The 12275-nt window shown below is 43.3% G+C and overlaps 1 protein-coding gene across 14 annotated transcripts in view; it reads right to left on the bottom strand.

Moving 5' to 3' along the window:
* TMEM94 (transmembrane protein 94) overlaps window positions 1-12275 on the bottom strand; it is a 272670-nt gene that overhangs the window by 232749 nt on the left and 27646 nt on the right. For 2 of the 14 annotated variants that reach the window (XM_029600526.1, XM_029600525.1), the window contains exon 2: window positions 5679-5924. The exons of the other annotated variants lie outside the window; for them this stretch is intronic. The gene's annotated coding sequence lies outside the window, so the exon portion shown is untranslated. The remainder of the gene's footprint in view (window positions 1-5678; window positions 5925-12275) is intronic. 14 annotated transcript variants of the gene reach the window in all.

The raw sequence follows: 12275 nt of genomic DNA on the forward strand, positions 1-12275 counted from the left end.
CGTTCTTGGCTCCTCCTGGAGTAGGATTCACCTCCATTTCCCGGAGTAAGGTCCACTGTACCCACCGCTGCAGCTCAAGCAAGCCCCCACATCAATGGAAAAAGATCAGTATCGGCAACTTCAGAGGCTCCTTCCATCTCGGTGCTCTCAATGACCTCATCGGTCCACGATGCCTTGACATCAAGAGAAGGGCTTCCTACAGCCAGGGAGAGACAATCATCAAGGGGGGAGTAGAGTGCTTCCTCTTCCACAACCGGAACACTCTCCTTCATCCATTGCAGCAACAGAACCAAACACCCCATTACAGACGCAGGAGCCACAAACTTGCTGACAACATGCATCCTGCGGAAGGTGAGAGAGGTAATGGTGGTGGGGCAACTTGGCAATAGTGATCATAACATGATCAAATTTAAACTAATAACTGGAAGGGGGACAATAAGTAAATCTACAGCTTAACACAAAATTTTCAAAAGGGAAACATTGATAAACTGAGGAAAATAGTTAGGAAAAAACTGAAAGGTGCAGCTACAAAGGTTAAAAGTGTACAACAGGCATGGACATTGTTTAAAAATACAATCCTAGACATGCAGTCCAGATGTATTCCATGCATTAAGAAAGGTGGAAGGAAGGCAAAATAGTTACCTTCATGGTTAAAAGGTGAGAAGAAAAGAGGCTATTTTAGCCAAAACAAAACATCCTTCAAAAATTGGAAGAAGGATCCATCTGAAGAAAATAGGAAAAAGCATAAGCATTGTCAAGTTAAGTGTAAAACATTGATAAGACAGGCGAAGAGAGAATTTGAAATGAAATTGGCCGTAGAGGCAAAAACTCATAAATAAAAACTTTTAAAAATATATCCAAAGCAAGAAACCTATGAGGGAGTCAGTTGGACCGATAGATGACAGAGGGGTTAAAGGGGCTCTTAGGGAAAATAAGGATATTGCAGAAAGATTAAATGAATTCTTTGCTTCCGTGTTTACTAATGAGGATGTTGGGGAGATACCAGTTCTGGAGATGGTTTTCATGGATGATAAGTCAGAGGAACTGAACCAAATCACTGTGAACCTGGAAGATGTAGTAGCAAATCACCTGGGCCAGATTATATGCATCCTAGGTTTCTGAAGGAACTAAAAAATGAAATTTCAGATCTATTAGTTAAACTTTATAACCTATCATTAAAATCATCCATTGTACCTGAAGACTGGAGGGTGGCCAATGTAACCCCAATATTTAAAAAGGGCTCCAGGGAAACTACAGACCAGTGAGCCTGACTTCAGTGCCAGGAAAAATAGTGGAAACTATTCTAAAGATCAAAATCACAGAGCATATAGAAAGACATGGTTCAATGGAACACAGTCAACATGGATTTACCCAAGGGAAGTCTTGCCTCACAAATCTGTTTCATTTTTTTGAAGGGGTTAATAAACATGTGGATAAAGGTGAACTGGTAGATGTAGTGTATTTGGATTGTCAGAAGGTGTCAGACAAAGTCCCTTATGAGAGGCTTGTAAGAAAATTAAAAAAAGTCATGGGATAGGAGGCGATATCCTTTCATGGATTACAAACTGGTTAAAAGACAGGAAACAGAGGGTAGGATTAAATGGTCAATTTTCTCAATGGAAAAGGTAAACAGTGGAGTCCCTCAGTGATCTGTACTTGGGCTGGTGCTTTTCAATATATTTATAAATGATCCGGAAAGGATTACGACAAGTGAGGTTATCAAATTTGCAGATGATACAAAATTATTCAGAGTAGTTAAATCACAAGCGGATTATGACACACTGCAGGACGACCTTGCAAGACTGGAAGAATGGGCATCCAAATGGCAGATGAAATTTAATGTGGACAAGTGCAAGGTGTTGCACATAGGGAAAAATAACCCTTGCTGTAGTTACACGATATTAGGTTCCATATTAGGAGCTATCACCCAGGAAAAAGATCTAGGCATTATAGTGGATAATACTTTGAAATCATCAGCTCAGTGTGCTACAGCAGTCAAATAAGAAAACAGAATGTTAGGAATTATTAGGAAGGGAATGGTTTACAAAACGTAAAATGTCATAATGCTTCTGTATCGCTCCATGGTGAGACCGCACCTTGAATACTGTGTACAATTCTGGTTGCCGCATCCAAAAAAAGATATAGTTGCAATGGAGAAGGTACAGAAAAGGGCGACCAAAATGATAAAGGGGATAGAACAGCTCCCCTATGAGGAAAGGCTGAAGAGGTTAGGGCTATTCAGCTTGGAGAAGAGACGGCTGGGGGGATATGATAGAGGTCTTTACAATCATTAAAGGTCTTGAACAAGTAGATGTGAATCGGTTATTTACACTTTTGGATAATAGAAGGACAAGGGGGCACTCCATGAAGTTAGCAAGCAGCTGTTAGGATTCGTGGGTTTTGTGGAACCTTGGCCCGGGGTGTAGGTTGTTACAGCCTGAGGGGTGGAGCCCCACAGGTCCACACCTCTGGGAGGCGAGGTAAGCTGCAGCAGGAAGCACAACTGTAGTTCAGTAGAGAGAGAATGTCCTGCATCACTACCACGTCATCGCAGCCTGGCCCAGAGCTGTGCTGTGAGGTAGACTCCAAGGAGCGGAGGGCGCAAGGACAGGGTCTACTGTAGGTGAGATGCAGAGACTGTCCCATGGGGCGGGACAGTGTAGTAGCAGAGTCTCTGGTATGATGACGTAGGGCTGCCCGAAGAGCAAGGAAGAGCCAAGTCAGTCTTGGCAGTAGTGACGTAGGCTGCCCCGAGGAGCAGGGAAGTGTGGAGCAAGTCGCTGGTGTAGAGACGAAGGCACTGCCCTGAGGAGCAGAGAAGCGCAGAGTCAGTCTCCGGTGGCAAGGCCAATACAACCTCGAGGATCAGGGAGCGTAGGGCAGGAGTCTCTGCTAGGCAGTTCTACAGGCAACCCCAAGGAGCGGGGAGGCCAGCAGACAGAACCTCTGGAGAAGCGCAGGGACCAGCCCGAGGAGCGGGGAGGCCTGGAGACACGTCTCCCAAGGAAGCGCAAGCAGGCCCCCAAGAAGTGGGTACCAGAGCCAGAGTCCAAAACCGCAGATAGAGATCCGAGTCAGGCACCAACGTCCGAGGAGACAGGAACAAGCACCAGTAGTGAAGGAACTCTTTGCCAAGTTGATTAGCGTAGGCCAAGGGAGGTGCTTATAAATCCCAGCTTATGATGTCAGTCGGGGACACCCCTGAGGTTCCCGCCATAGCGTCATTAAAGAGAGACTCAACGGTGTGCGCGCGTGCGCCTAGGAAGGCCCAGAGGAGGCATGGAGGTCGGCAGCATCCCAGCTGCCATGAGAAGTCTTGGGAAGTAGACGGCATGCGGCGCAGCAGCTAGCCACAACCGCCCCCGGAGAGGAGAGCAGGGCAGCACATGACGTGAGTTGGGTTGGCTGCGGGTGGCCATGGCAGACGGTCATAACAGCAGCACATTTAAGACTAATCAGAGAAAATTCTTTTTCACTCAACGCACAGTTAAGCTCTGGAATTTGTTGCCAGAGGATGTGGTTATGCAGTTAGTGTAGCTGGGTTTAAAAAAGGTTTGGATAAGTTCTTGAAGAAGTCCATTAACTGCTATTAATCAAGTTGACTTAGGGAATGGCCTCTGCTATTACTGGCATCAGTAGCATGGGATCTTCTTGCTAAGTAGCATTGGGTACTTGCCAAGTTCATGTGGCCTGGATTGGCCTCTGTTGGAAACAGGATGCTGGGCTTGGACGGACCCTTGGTCTGACCCAGCATGGCAATTTTTTATGTTCTTACGAAAGGTAGGGACTCAAAAGGGGAAAATCCTAACCTTCCCTTTCCTTTTTAGAGGCATAAGGCATAGAAGAAATATATAAGTAATAACAGAAGAAACTCAAGGTGCAGCAGAGCACGGCTATGTTCATGCCACCATCTTGCTCCTCCCCTCTAAGCAAGGTCCCTGGAGCACTTTTTAAAAATTGCCTATTATCTCTTTAGAACCTTATTTAAGCACAATTTCAAAAGCTAAGCCTTTTGCAATCAACATAAACTTAATACATTTCTTAGCTAGTACATTTAAAATGTTAATGACCTCTTGGTGTTTAATTTTATGAGGGATGCTACTGCTCTAGAACACGTCATGGTCTGCTGGAGGTTCAGAGAGCGGCATGTCTCTATCTTTTTGCTTCCAAAGCAAGGTTCATGAACTGTACCTGCCCCCCACCCCATGCTTGAATTTCTGTACTCTGCCACTTTTTCACTGAGATTCTCAAGGCAAATTGTAAACCAATAGTAATTAAAGACAAAATAACCAACTCATACGGTCTCAAGCAATGTGAGTAATTAAATCTAAATTCTAAATCATACCACCTTTGATAAATGTATTGAAATGAATAGTTTTCTCCATGGACAAGTAAGTACAACAGCCACACAAGTGGATGATGTCACCTGTCAGTGCAGGACAAAAGAAAAGAACCAAACTCACTCTCTCCAAGATCTGTGGGTGTTCCTGTGCTGCTACCTCTTATTTTTTTTCTAACCATGGTACAGCTCAGTCGGACTTAAGAGTCACTGTCTCTATTTTTATGTCAATGCGACTTTTTACAACATATTTTTTTTTCGGTTTATTGTTTTAATTATGTTAATAAATGTATATACCGCATAACCAGTACAAACTGTAAAAGCAGTTTGCAATAAAACATACATAAAAATTTAAAGCAATCACAAAAACCTGCCTAACTGCAGAGCCGCCGATGACCAATCAAACTTACAAACTCAGGCCCCAAATACCTTCTCTGGTAATAATGTATCAGTACAGACAGAAAACCCACACTCCAGCATACAAGTTCATAATTTCTATTTCCCGGAGATCAGATGCATTTTAACTAATTAATATAATTAAGTTCTGTTCTCACATGGGTAGGCAAAATCATTCCACAGTTTTGATGTAACTGACACAAATGGAAGACTCTTATAACAAACCACCTGAAACCTCTGAACCCCAGATGCTTCTAATTGGGCTGTCTGAGAAGATCTAAGGGCATGGCTGGGTCAATACCAGGACAGCTTATCAAACAAATACTTTCGCCCATTGCCTCTCTTGCAACAAAACACCAATGTGAGTAGTTTAAACTTCACTTTCTGAGTGACTGGCAGCCAACGTAAGCTCTGCAATAACGGGGATACATGCTTATAACGTGATTTCCTACAAACTAATCTTGCTGCACTGTTCTGTAACAACCGAAGGCTTAAAAAAGTCTGGTAAGGCACAGTTTTAAAAACTGTGAAAATTGTGCCATTAAAAGATGGTGAGCCAAGACAATCACAAAGTATGTATTCTTTGTCTCGGTCCTTCCCACGACCCTACTAATTGTAGCCCATGTGGCAGAATGTCCCCAAGGGCAATCATGCTCAGGGACATGAAAGTGAGGCTTCAAAACTCTACAGTTTCAAAGGAGGGAAGCCAAATCTTCTGAAAGAAAGAAAAAAAAAAAGCAAGAAAAAGCACAGGAAGTTAATGGGGGAAAACGAACAGACGATCAATGTTCAAAATCCAGCAAAACATTCTTCCCATTACTCAAAATAGCATCATGCCTCAAATGAAAATAATAATGAGGCAGAAAGAAAAAAGGATAAATATAATTGTACACTCTCTGGATCTGAAGGAGAGAATTAAGAGGGCTAAGAAATATTATCTGACCCATCAACTGCGCGTCATTCCGATTTAGTATAGTCATCACTGCCAAGGCATTCTTCAGCATCAGTGCTCAACTGCGTGGTGTTCAGTGCAGAAGTCTTGCTCAGCAGTAGTGTTATCAGTGGCGCTGTCGTTCTTGGCACTGACGTCTACCTAAGTGCTGAAATCATCTTCGGTGTCACAGATCATGAAAGCATCAGGGTTCAGTGCTGCTGTTGAAATCTTCAGCGCAGTCCATATTTCCACAATCTCATTTAAAAAAAAAATGAGAAAATGAAAGGACTATAAGGGAAACAGCAAAGAAAAAATTACTCTCAGCATCAGTATTATCACAGGAAATAGTCTATAGTGGGGAGGCTTTTCCTAATATTCCTCCGCTACCTGAACAATTTATAAGTCAATGTGGGAAGACTTTATTTAAAAATGTCAGCTGCATCAGTGTTATCAAAGGAGCATGAAAGGAGCCCAGAAGCTTGTATCAACTCCGAGAAATCAATTCGAGGTTTACCAATAATACCTAAAAAGCAAATTATAAACCAAAATACACCAATTTTAATCTCAGATTGACCTGAGAATGGAGAGAAATTGTTCTCTTTTAGCTCGGATGATGAGGAGATAGACATACCACCTGAACCTTCTCCAGAACCACAGAGACGTTTAACACCTCCAAAAGATTTAACTTATCTAGCTTTTCTAAAGAAGCCGACTGAAGAAAAGTAAGTATGCTTACCGTAAATGGTGTTTTCCGTAGATAGCAGGATGCATTAGCCATGCTATCTGGGACTCCTTCGGGGACGGCTGGGCGGAGCTTGACCAAGCTGACAGAGCTTTGCTCTGTGTGCGTTCTTTCCCGCGCAGCGCCATTTTCTCCTCAGTCTATTCGAAAGTGTGTCCACGAAGCGTGAAGTAGAGACTGTCCATGGAGGTGGGGGGACAGTATGTCTAATTCAAACTGCTATCTATGGAAAACACCGTTTACGGTAAGCGAACTTGCTTTTTTCCCCACAGATATGCAGGCTGAATTAGCCATGCTGTCTGGGAGTCCCCAGCTGAAGGTTGTACGCACAGTAAGACAGGTCCTTGCTGGAACGTGGCGCAGTTCCCAAGGATGAGTGAAACAGTGCTCAACCTGGTCCAGAGTAATGGACAGTCTTCTTACTTTGTTCCCAATTAGAGAATGGATTTGCTCATCACCACATCCGCAGCTGCTTGCTGGTTGAGACAGTAATGGGAAATGAAAGAGTGGAGCGAGGACCACATGGCAGCTTTGCATATGTTCATGACTGGAACCTCGCGTAAATGGGCTATTGATACTGCCATCGCTCTTACTTGATGGGCCTTTGGCAAACTGGTCAGAGTTTCTGATCTTTTACTGTAACAGTACTGAATGCACTGCAAAGTCCAAGACGAGAGAGTCCTCTTGGAGACCAGAAGACCAGGAGCATTTGAGTTGAAGGAAATGAATAGCTGTGAGGTTCTAGCTTCAGAGTGCGTTCTATGTTTATAATAGGCCAAGACTCGCTTGCAGTATAGGGTGTGGAGCCACCTCTTACCCACGTTTTTGTCCAGTTTCGGGAAGAAGGTCTGCAGGGCGATAGTTTGGTTCATGTGGAAAACAAACTACTTTGGGCAAGAATGAAGAGCGTGCCGTACCTTGTCATAATGAAATTCCAGGTACGGCAAGTAGAGAACCAGAGCCTGTAACTTGCTGATTCTTCTTGCAGAGATCAGGGCAACCAAGAATAGAACTTTCAAAGATAGATCTCTCATGTGAGTTTTCTCCAGAGGTTTGAAGGGTGGATGCATCAGCTGTTCCAGAACTAGGTTGAGATCCCACAGGACAGGTGGTTTGTGAACCGGTGGTTGCAGTCATAGAATGCCCTTCATGAAGCAGGAGACTAGTGAATGATTGGACACCGGTAGGCCATTGTGGGGATGATGGTAGGCTGCGACTGTACTGACGAGAACCCTCACTGAAGCAGTCGCCAGTCCTGCTTGATAAAGGGAATGGAAGTACTCCCACAGGCGCTTCGGTGGGCAGAAGAAGGGGTCTATGCCCTTGTTGTCGTACCAAGCAGCGTATCTCAGCCATTTGCCTTGGCAGTTACGCCTGGTGGAAAATTTTCTGAAGGATAGCAGCTCCCGGACTTCTGACGGCAAGTGCAGGTGGCTTAATACCATCCTTTCAACCTCCATGCTATGACATGCAGCGAGGAGTGCATGGAGTGAAGCAGGGTGCGCCCCTGTCCTGTGACAGTAGATCTGCACTGTGGCTGAGGGAAATGGGCAGTTCGATGGACAGACGCACAAGACAGGCATACCACGGTTGTCTGGGCCAAGTCAGAGTGATCAGGATGAGGTTGGCAAAGTCCATTATACCCTTCCATATGGTTCTCGAGATGAATGGAATCGAGGGTTAAGAACAGAGAAGCCCTCCCATCCATGATATGAAAAACGCGTCTTGTGCTAGTCGTCTCTGGCTGGGGTATCCTGAACAGAACGTCTGCACCTTTCTGTTGCGCTCCGTAGTGAAAATATCTATGCGTGGGAAGCCCCAACTTTGGAAGAGATATTCCACCATGTACTGGCGAAGCTCCCACTCATGTGGGTGGAAGATCCTGCTCTGGAGTTTTCCACCCCGGGTAGGTAGGTTGCCTGAAGGATGATGGAGCGCTCCTCCATCCATTCCGGGATGCGCACTGCTTCCCTGCACAACATCCAGGAACCGGACCCTCCTTCTTTGTTTATATAGAACATCGCATAATTAAGGAAAACACCAGTATCTAATGACTATCATCAAACAGAAAATGGCTGGTGTGAAATATTATTGCTGTCACAAACAAAATTGTGTTAAACTTATGTTTTAAATTTTTTGAGAGGAAAAGACCTCAGCACTGGTTTTCTACTGAATGTTTCATCTGATTTTTATACCAGTAAGTGCAATCATAGGTCCAGAAAAACCTCTCAATTTTCATTTAGTCATTTAAGTTCCTTTTTTTTTTTTTAAATTCTTTATCATTTTTAAACATTACAAAAACCAAATTTTTGTAATTACAGAAAAAACATCAGAAAGAAGGAATGCAATTTTTCTAGCAACACATTTTCAAAAAGTAAAATAAATTAGATTTCCTTACTTTCTTAATCCATAAATCAATATAGTATGTTTTACTGGATCCGAAAACTTAGAGAGATACTTATAGGTAACATCAAATTAAATAGGTAATCACTGCACATCAATCAACTATTTCTCAATTTTTACACATTTAAGGGAGATGAAGTAATGGGAGTTTTTGATTGCAGGAAAGTTTTTAATTGTTCAACTGTAAAAAATACATTTACTTCTGAACCTTTCTTTAAAACACATTTACAGGGAAATTTTAACTTAAAGGAATATCCCAATGAAAGGATAGAAGGATTCGAGGAGATGGAATTTAGAATGGACTTCTTGAGAAACCAGAATTTAAAGGAAATTTTGTGTCCGGCTACACTTCCAGAAATTGGCACTAAACATGACACATTATCAGATAACACAAGTTGTCTACTATAGATGTGGACACTGCAGTATTTATGAACAGACCTTAAAAATTAAAGAGTTAATATGTTTGAAAAATGGACAGAAATACACATTGACGAACTATACAACGTGTGCTTCATTTGTGGTCTACATAATACAATGTCCATGTCCATGAATTTATGTTGGTCAAACCTCAAGATCGTTCAGACAACAGATTTGTGAACAAAGAAGTTGTCTTAAATACAAAAGAGAAAATGCACCTTTAGTAACACATTGTTCAGAATTTAAACACTGTTTTTCAGAACTAAAATGGTTTGTGACAGATGTCATACATATGAGTAAAAGAGGTGGAGACTGGATAAAATCTTTGTATTTTTGGGGACAACAGTGGATTTTTAAGTTGAAAAATGAAGAACCAGTTGGTATGAATGTTAAAATAGAATGGAATACTCTATTGTGAGGGAAGATAGTCTTTCAGAATAGATTAGAAAACATCATTAATCTGCAAATAAGTGAACATGAATACGCACGAACGCAATGACATGTTGTGCTGTGAATGGCCAAGATAGGTTTAAATAGTACACCTTTGCCATAGTGAAATAGCCTGGTGGAATTTTGCTAGAGAGGTTTAGAATGAGAAACGGAGTAACTACATATGGAAGTTTTTACTAACAATATGTGGAAAGTTATATCATATCTAATTGATAATGATGTTGTTTCAGAATTATGCAATCTTGAAAAAGAGAAATATAGCCCTGACGCAGCATTGGCAAAACGTTGTTAATGTCGACGTCTCACCGGTAGCTGTTACTAGCACCAACTCTATAGTCTCTTACAAACTGAAAACAATTTGTGACGGAAAGAGACAAGATTCTCATGAAAATCCCTGCAAAAGATAAGTACAACAAAATTTTATTTTTCTTACGGGCGAATATGTTGTTATAAACAGAAAGAAAAGAGGTGTTATATATCACTGTTCAGAGTCTGGTTTATCTACAAAATCGTTTTTTTAAATGAACATGAAAGAAGTAGCAAACCAGTGAAGAATATTTTAATAAAAATAAGGAACTTTAATGACTAAATATAAATTGGATAAAAATACACAGAGGTTTTTCTAGACCTATGATTGCACTTACTAGTATAAAAATCTGATGAAACATTCAGTAGAAAACTAGTGCTGAGGTCTTTTTCTTTCAAAAAACAAAAAAAACCCACATTTTTAATACAATTTTGTTTGTAACAGTAATAATATTTATCACACCAGCTATTTTCTGTTTGATGATCATATATAGAACATTGCAACATGATTATCTATATGGACCATGATGGCTTTCCCCCTTAGGAACCTCTCAAACATGCATACGGCATTTCTGATTGCTCAGAACTCTAGGATATTTATCTGCTGGAGACTTTCCCAGAGGGACCAGAGTCCTTGTGTTCTCACGTGATGCAAATGGACTGCCCACCTTTTGCTTGAAGCATCCGTAGTGAGGATCATTTGATGAATTGGGGAGCGAAGTGGGGCCCCAATGGAGAGAGCTGCAAGGCATAGTCACCAGTCCAGGTCTGTTGTCATGCTTCGGGTTAGACGTACTCACCGGGACAGCAGATGTGAGACCTATGCCTATTGAGACTTAAGCCCCCATTGCAAGCATTGTATGTGCAAACACTTACAGGACACCAAATAGATGGCTGCTGCCATGCGGCCCAGGAGGGTCAAGAGCTGGCAGGCTAAAGTGTGAGTTCAGTCTCTCAGCTGTATGGTCAGGGTGTGCAGTGCGTGGGCCCTGTCCGCTGGAAGGAATGCTCTTCCCTGAGCTATACTTACGTGGGCACCAATAAACTGTAAGTTCTGTGTCAGATGGAGACTGGACTTCTTGTAATTATTAAGTCAAGCCATTTCAGGCAATGGATTGTAGTCTGTAGGTTGCTCTGAAGGGTGACAGGCCATGGTGCCAGTCGTCGAGGTATGGGAACAACTGGATTCCCTGTTTCCTGAGGTGGGCCACTGCTACCGCTAAGCATTTGGTGAAGACTCTCGGGGCAGACGAGAGATCGAAGGGAAGTACCTTATACTGATAGTGGTGTTTGTTGACCTGAGTGCGCATCCTTAAGGTCCAGCGAGCACATCCAATCATTCGGCTGTAGGAAAGGAAGGATGGACTTGAGAGATATCATCTTGAAATTCTCCTTCTCCAGGAATTTGTTGAGAGCTCTTAAGTCCAAGATTGGGTGCAGTCCTCCTGATTTCTTGGGAATGAGAAAGTATTGGGAGTAGAACCCCTGATCCAGCTGCAAGCTGTTGTGTCCATCGCTGTCCGATGTCTCTGCTCCGCCCACCTTACCTCGTTGGCAACTCCCTTCGGGGTTGATGGAAGGCTAGCTGCTTTGGCGTCTCCTGGCCGATCCCCTCCGGCATTCCCGGACCGGCTCGACGCTGCAAACCGCCATGTCGACCAGATGCCTAAGGGTGCGCGGCCCGACTGATGTACCAGCGTTGGCGCGAACCTCAGGAGCGTCCCCCTGAGATGACATCACCAGCTCCAGATATTTAAGGTCTCAGTTTTTGCTAACAAGACGAGTTAGCAAGGGATTGGTTTACCTAGCTTCCTCCTGGTCGCTGCGGATGGGATTCGCTCTCTGCAACCCTAGCTACTCTGCCTCCTCAGACTTCACTAGAGGTACCCGCTTCTCGGGGGCCTCGCTCTCTCTTTCTCTTTTCAGGTCGCATTCCAGAACCAGTACTCGCTCCTTGAGGGCCCACGTCCCGGATTTGCTCCTGAATACCATTTCTGCTAAGAAGACTTCGCTGCTTACTATATCAGTGAGTTTCCATCTATCTCTCAGAGCTTTCCCTGACTTCCCAGACTTCTCACTCCTCGGTTGCCTTAAGAGACCATTGTGTGAGTGTTACCACCAAGGACTTGTTCCAGAACTCTGCATATACTGCCTACTCACTTTCTTACTTTCTCTACAGCTCAGCCACCCTGGGATCGCTGTTCCAGTACCTGAGGAACTACAGCCCAGCTGGGCGCTTCCAGCTCACTACTGCCACCTTTGGAGGTTTAATATATTGCTTACTAAGA

Source organism: Rhinatrema bivittatum, chromosome 4 (genome assembly GCF_901001135.1).
Source record: "Rhinatrema bivittatum chromosome 4, aRhiBiv1.1, whole genome shotgun sequence".
In the NCBI taxonomy this organism is placed as follows: Eukaryota; Metazoa; Chordata; class Amphibia; order Gymnophiona; family Rhinatrematidae; genus Rhinatrema; species Rhinatrema bivittatum.